Source organism: Babylonia areolata, chromosome 1 (genome assembly GCF_041734735.1).
Source record: "Babylonia areolata isolate BAREFJ2019XMU chromosome 1, ASM4173473v1, whole genome shotgun sequence".
Classification (NCBI taxonomy): Eukaryota; Metazoa; Mollusca; class Gastropoda; order Neogastropoda; family Buccinidae; genus Babylonia; species Babylonia areolata.
The window spans coordinates 52,219,938-52,227,437 of record NC_134876.1 but is presented as its reverse complement, the minus strand read 5'-3'; the positions used below and the strand labels follow the sequence as shown (position 1 = coordinate 52,227,437).

At 40.0% G+C, this 7,500-nt stretch overlaps 1 protein-coding gene across 1 annotated transcript in view; it reads left to right on the top strand.

Annotated features, from left to right (window-relative positions):
• Nucleotides 1-7,500, top strand: part of LOC143292536 (uncharacterized) — a 33,636-nt gene that overhangs the window by 1,123 nt on the left and 25,013 nt on the right. The window lies entirely within an intron of this gene.

Here is a 7,500-nt window from a genome sequence, read left to right as displayed (position 1 = left end):
ATAGCACGTTAAAGAACCCACGGCAAGAAAGGGATGTCACTGGCAACCGATGTTTTTTTTTCTGACCAAACAATCCACGATAGCATACTTGTGATTGTGTGCACGTGATTGAAGCCTGACTGAATGAAACGGGAAACGAATGAACATCGCCTAAAGGTAGCTGTCAGTCGGCTCTACCCATGTAGACAGTCTGTTGTGCAAAATACTTCGTAAGAAGTTAAGCGTTTGGTCTCTGACCGAATATAGGCGTTCTAAAAGTATCAGCTGTAAAGCTGTATGGTAGTCAGTCGCGTTCAAATATGACCATCAGAACAACAGATGAGGTCTGGGCTAGAATTTGATTATAATGGAGAATGTCTTGACCAAGTTGCATCTCCACACTCTCAGCCAAGAGAGTTTTAGGACAGTCGGCGTTTGGGTGGTTCCCAAAGGCCAACTAGCTCACAAGGCAGCAGCACTAAGTGCCAGTGCAATCTTTTTATTTTTATTTTATTTTATTTTATTTTTGCCTTTCGCATCAAACATCATATTGCCTATTTTTTTCCCCTTGCATAGAAGGTTATATTTTCTTTTCAACATTGTCTCCATTACAATTTCACATGAAATTCCACACCAATAAAGCAAAATTGCAATTCACACCACCTTTAGAAATAGAGGTAGTGCATATATACATACAAATATATATATATATATATACATATATGCATATATATATATATACACACATATAATATACACACACATGTATAATATGGTGACAGTTTGCAAGGGCGTTTTTAGTTAACAAATAACTGACGAACAAGCAAGAAACAACAAACACATACACAAACAACAACAATAACAAAAAAAAACCCCAAAACAACAACAACCCCCCCCCCAAAAAACAAAACAAAACAACAACAACAAAAAACCCAAGCAACAACAACAACAACCCCCCCAAAAAAACAACAACAAACAAACAAACAAACAACAACAACAAAACAGACATAGATCCCAGAACATGACATTTCCAATCTCAGCTCACAGCACACATTAACAGATGAAGTTCATGAAGCCATAGTTTTTTTTAATATTCTATCTATTTCAGGATGTATATTCTGTCGTATTTTCTTCCATTTAAAACATGCAGTGAGCATTTTTCGTAGCCAGGATAGTTTCAGTGCTTGTACAAAAACCTGTATGTTAGGTACTCCAATTCCCCCGCTTTCTACATCATGCACTGCATACACTCGTTTTATTTTATCTGTTTTTTTGTCCCATACAAATTGAAAACACATGTCTTGTAGCTGTTTTAGATCACTGTCTGGTGGGTTTGGTAACAATATCCATCGATAAACCAGTTTGGACAGAATAAGTGATTTGAGCACAGCTACCCTGCCCAGAGGTGTTTCCATTCTTTTCGACCAAATATTAAATGATGTTTTTACTTCGACAAATTTATCTGCCATGTTGATTTCCGTTAGATTAGATAGATCATTTGAAAGCCAGAAGCCAAGGATTTTAAATTTAGGGGGGTTCCATTCCATACGTTGGTTCTCTAAGCATATTATATTTGGGTTTTTCTTTTTACCTAACCAAACATTAACAGTTTTTTCAACATTTAACTTAAGTCCTGAAAATTCCTCAAACTCTCCTAACACATCAAACGATTTTTCATAAGACTTTCTGTCTCCTTCCAATGTAAATGATGTGTCATCAGCAAACTGACTTATTTTAAATTCCGTGTCTGATATCTGTATTCCTTTAATTTCTTTGTCTTCTCTAATTTCACAAGCTAATATTTCTACACACAAGATGAATAAATATGGTGATATAGGGTCACCCTGACGACACCCTCTGTTTATAGTGAAAGTCTGTGACATCTTTCCATTAACATTTACACGAGCTTTAATATTTTTTTTTAATGAAAAGTGTATATCCATTTTCTTATATCATTTCCAAAACCAAATGTTTCAAGAACATTCCCCATGTAATCCCAGTTTTCGGAGTCGAACTCTTTTTCAAAATCAATTGAAACCAATAACCCAGGTAGTCCCTTTATATCTAAATAGTGTATCATGTCACATAATAATCGAATGTTATCTCAAATATACCTCCCTGAAATAAACCCAGTCTGATCTTCATGAATTACTTTTGGTAACACTGTTTTCATTCTATTTGCTATACAAGCTGAACTGATTTTATATGTGACATTCAGTAGTGAGATAGGTCTCCAGTTTTTAAGGCATTCCCTTGGTTTATCTCCCTTGGGTATACAGATTATCATTCCTTCTCTTTGTGTGATTGACATTTCACGTTTAATAAACCCTTCATTTATAGACCTAACCACAAGGACCCCTAACTGTCTCCAAATTAAAAAAAAAAGTTTATTGTCATCCCATCTGTACCGGGGCTTTTGTCATTCTGCATGTTTTTTAACACTTCTGATGCCAGTGCAATCTTGCCCCCCTAGTTTGAGAGTCATAGTCCTTCACAAAACAACAACAACAAAAAACAAAAAAACTAAGCTATGAATGACTTCCCATTGATCATACAGCTCTAATTTTGCTGTTGGCCCAAATATAAGCATATGTCAATCTTCTTCTTCTGCGTTCGTGGGCTGCAACTCCACGTTCACTCGTATGTACACGAGTGGGCTTTTACGTGGATGACCGTTTTACCCCGCCATGTAGGAAGCCATACTCCGTTTTCGGGGGTGCATGCTTGTATGTTCTTGTTTCCATAATCCACAGAACGCTGACATGGATTACAGGATCTTTTACTTGCGTATTTGATCTTCTGCTTGTGTATACACACGAAGGGGGTTCAGTCACTAGTAGGTCTGCACATACGTCGACCTGGGAGACTGGTAACATCACAACCCTTTACCCACCAGGCACCTTCATCGAGATTCGAACCCGGGACCCTCAGATTGAAAGCCCAACACTTTAACCACTTGACTATTGCGCCCATCATATGTCAATCTGTGATATAAGCTGACCTCTAGGCCAAATTAATGACAATATTCAGTAAATAAAGATTGTAGCGTGCTCAGCAGCAACAGCGGCAGCAACAACAACAGCAATAACCACCAACAGCAATACTGCTGCTGCTGGTATAACAGCTGCTGCTACGGTCTGCTTCCGATAATGACGATGATGATTAACATGATGTTGATGATCATGATGGCACTAAACTTGACACGAATTTAGATGACTGTGTCCTTTCTTCAGAAACGATTATGATATCACTGATTTTCCTTCCATGGCAGGTAGAAAATACACGTCAATAAAACACAGCGGTACTCCTGTTCTACTTTACATGGATTGTTTATTCATCTTTATGCCACACATGAAAAAGTGTTGGAAAAGTGTATGACACTAAAAAAACCCAAACAAACAAAAACAGAAAAACACGTATTATGCATTTGTCTATCAGTAAAAATTATTTTTTCAGACATTTAGACACCTGTTCTTGAGGGGCAATGGGCCATAAATGAATAAACCATGCATCCATCCATCTATCCACCCAGTTCGACTCTGCTTAGAACCGCCACATAATTTTACATTCAAAAGAGATTGTTTAATCGTCCACCTCGTTGTTGTGTTGTATTTCACACACATACACGTAAAAACTATAATTCATATGACCATGGCATGGTGTAATCCAATGTGCAACATATATCAGAAAGTCATTCACAATGGACCACCGAGAACTATGTCTCGTTGCTTGAACAAAAAAGGAGGCATTGAGCGATTCATTGTACCTTCAGTTAGTGCAATCCATTCGCATCAAAATCAATAAAATAGACACACAAATAATGTTACATATACAGAGTTGAGAAAGAGAGAGAGAGAGAGAGAGAGAGAGAGAGAGAGAGAGAGAGAGAGAGAGAGAGAGAGAGAGAGAGAGAGAGAGAGTTTGTATGTGGGACAGGATTTTCAGCGTCAAAGTCTGATAGATTTATTTACCTTTCCCTTAGGAATTGTACCATACAATACCCTCTCGATAGACAAGTATTCTATTGTAGCCCACCATCCCTATATACCATACAATTCCATCTCGACAGTCAAGCATTGCATTGTAACCTATCGTCACTTTTGTCGTTTTATCTGTATATTTTCATGGTTTGCCTGAAAAAGACCTTGTGCGTTTGAAATGCATTGCATTTGTCCCGATATATCTTTCTGTCTGAAATTCTATAATCAACATAATTCTGCCTGGGACAACCCTTCTGTTGCCGTTGGTTCTGTTACGTGCGCTAAGTGCATGCTGCACACGGGATCTCGGTTTCTCGTCTCATCCGAAAGATTAGCACCCAGATCAACGCTCAAGGTCTAGTGGACTGAAGACTGAAGACTGAAGATGTTTTATTCATAAAGGCCATAGCCCCTTAGAAGGGGGATAAAAAGGTCTAGTGGAGTAGAGTGGAGTGGTGGGAGGGGTGTAGGGTAAAAATACTCGTCCGTATATTTATGGGAATAGAATCCGTGGACAATCATTTCCTAGTCGGACGCTTTTGCAAAAGGCTTGTGTGTGTGTGTGTGTGTGTGTGTGTGTGTGTGTGTGTGTGTGTGTGTGTGTGTGTGTGTGTGTGTGTGTGTGTGTGTGTGTGCTTTAATTTTGATCACAGCCAAGAATTAAAAAAAGAAGCAAAATAACAATTGTGAGAAATATGTTGTTTTTAAAACAAACTTACGTGAGACGAACACAGTATAAAATTTACCTGCCATAATTGTTCCTGTCTGGTTTTCTTGACAAAATGAAATTCTTATCATTTTCTTTTATAGCCATCATCATCATCACCACCATTTTCTTCTTCCCCTTCTGTCGTTTCTTACATTCAAATTTCTTTACAATGCTTACTTTTTCTTCGTCTTCCTTCCTTTCTTTCTTTCTTTCTTCACGATGTTCCCTCTGTTGACGATGTTAGGAGGACAGTGTAGTTTTGAAGACGCGGAGCATTTGGAAAAACAAATCTTATCCTCCGGTGTTTTATATCAATTTTTGTATTCATGTATTCAAGGGAACTGTCGAAGACACCGGCTGTCATCTTTTGTTCACCTCGTTTTGATATTCACATCATATCCAAGGAGCAACCTCCAGTCGCTCTTGGGGCTGAAAGGTGTCTTTATTTTCAATCAGACTTGTTTTTTGATTCGTTAGAGCGTACGATTGAAAATGCATGTCTTGCTCAACAACAGAAAAAAAGAAAGGAAAGTGAAATCCCGAATAATGAAAGTTAGATGGGGCGGTGATGGTTGGAGGTGTGGTGTTGGTAAGAAAGACATTCTGAACAAAATAATTTTATGTGTTAAAAAATATGTGTTAAAAGAAGTTGGGCGAATGAGTGTGTAAAGGAGAGAAAGAGAGAGAGAGAGAGAGAGAGAGAGAGAGAGAGAGAGAGAGAGAGAGAGAGAGTGTGTGTATGTGTGCGCGTGCGTGCGTCTGTGCGTGTGTGTGTGTGTGTGTGTGTGTGTGATAGAGACACAGAGAGAGAGACAGAGTGACAGAGAGACAGACAGACAGACAGACAGACAGAGAGGGGGGGGGGGTGGAAGAGAGGGACAGAATGAGACGGAGAGCTGATGGGGAAGGAGGGAGGGTGGGAGGTAGGAAGGGATGGAGAGAAGGAGAGTGATGCAGAGAGAGAGAGAGAGAGAGAGAGAGAGAGAGGGAGAGAGGGAGGGAGATGTGTAGGCTGTATTGTTTATCCAATATGTAAATGCCAAGTGGCTATGTAACATGTCCACAAGCCCCGACAAAAGTGTCTCACGTATCGGGGTCTTTGTAAACTACAAACAGATTGTTTTTGAACGCGACGAAACAACAGAGCCATTCATTTCACAACAATACGATCAACTAGCAGTTACAAGTTTTAAGGTGTCGTGTTCCCTGTGTCTTTGTTAACAGCACACACCCACACATACACACACACACACACACACACACACACACACACACACACAGACACCCACCCTACACACACACACACCCACACACACACACACACACACACACACACAGACACCACCCACACACACACACACACCCACACATACACACACACACACACACACACACACACACACACACACACACACACACATCCTCTCTCTCTCTCTCAGTGTCTAGCTCCGTTCCACCGCACAAGCCGATTAGTGGAACGCCGTGTAACACTAATAGGCTCAGAGCACGTAACACGGTGTGAATGTTGTGGAATCGCAAGACAGTTTAGGTCAGAGTGACAGTTGTGATTCGTTGTATTGTACCGGATCGTGTCGTGTTGCCTTTCATTACACTGCACTGTATTACTTTGCCCTGCATTGCATTACAATATACATAAATAAATAAATAGATATATATGTATGTATATATATATATATATATATATATATATGTGTGTGTGTGTGTGTGTGTGTGTGTGTGTGTGTGTGTGTGTGTGTAGACAGACATACATACAGGCAGACAGACAGACACAACGCACACACAGAACGAAAGAATGAAAGAGAGAGAGAGAGAGAGAGAGAGAGAGAGAGAGAGAGAGAGAGTGTGGGGTGGTGGTGGTGGTGGTGGGGGTGGTGGTGGCGGAGGTGAAAAGTTATGCACTTGCACATTCATAGGCGGCTATAAATCTGCCTGCATAAACGTTGCAGAGGACGCATTACAAACTACATTTGATATATCAATAATTTTACTTTGTCTTAGCGTGCACATGCAATACTGAATATAAACTGACGGGGGCAATAGCCGAGTGGTTAAAGCGTTGGACTTTCAATCTGAGGGTCCCGGGTTCGAATCTCAGTAACGGCGCCTGGTGGGTAAAGGGTGGAGATTTTTCCCGATCTCCAAGGTCAAGATATGTGCAGATCTGCAAGTGCCTGAACCCCCTTCATGTGTATACGTAAGCAGAAGATCAAATACGCACGTTAAAGATCCTGCAATCCATGTCAGGGTTCGGTGGGTTATGGAAACAAGAACATACCCAGTATGCACACCCTCGAAAACGGAGTATGGCTGCCTACATGGCGGGGTAAAGACAGTCATACACGTAAAAGCCCACTCGTGTGCAGCCCATGAACGAAGAAGAAGAAGAAGAAGAAGAAGAAGAAGAAGAAGAAGAAGAAGAAGAAAAAGAAGAAGAAGACAAATTACCAGGGAGGGATATTGCCTGCAACCTTTAGTCATACACGTAAAAGCCCACTCGTGTGCAGCCCATGAAAGAAGAAGAAGAAGAAGAAGAAGAAGAAGAAGAAGAAGAAGAAGAAGAAGAAGAAGAAGAAGAAGAAGAAGACAAATTACCAGGGAGGGATATTGCCTGCAACCTTTAGTCGAGATTTCGTCCTTTCCCTCCCTCCATTCTTTTTTTATATATATATATATATTTTTTTTTACCTGCATCAGTTTCTGAATTTCTTTGTCCTTTCATGGTCTTTTTTCACATTCATTTCTGGTTACATAGCCTTCTTGAATGTTATTTTTTTTAATCACTTTTTGCTGAATGTCCTCAGATGTAACAAG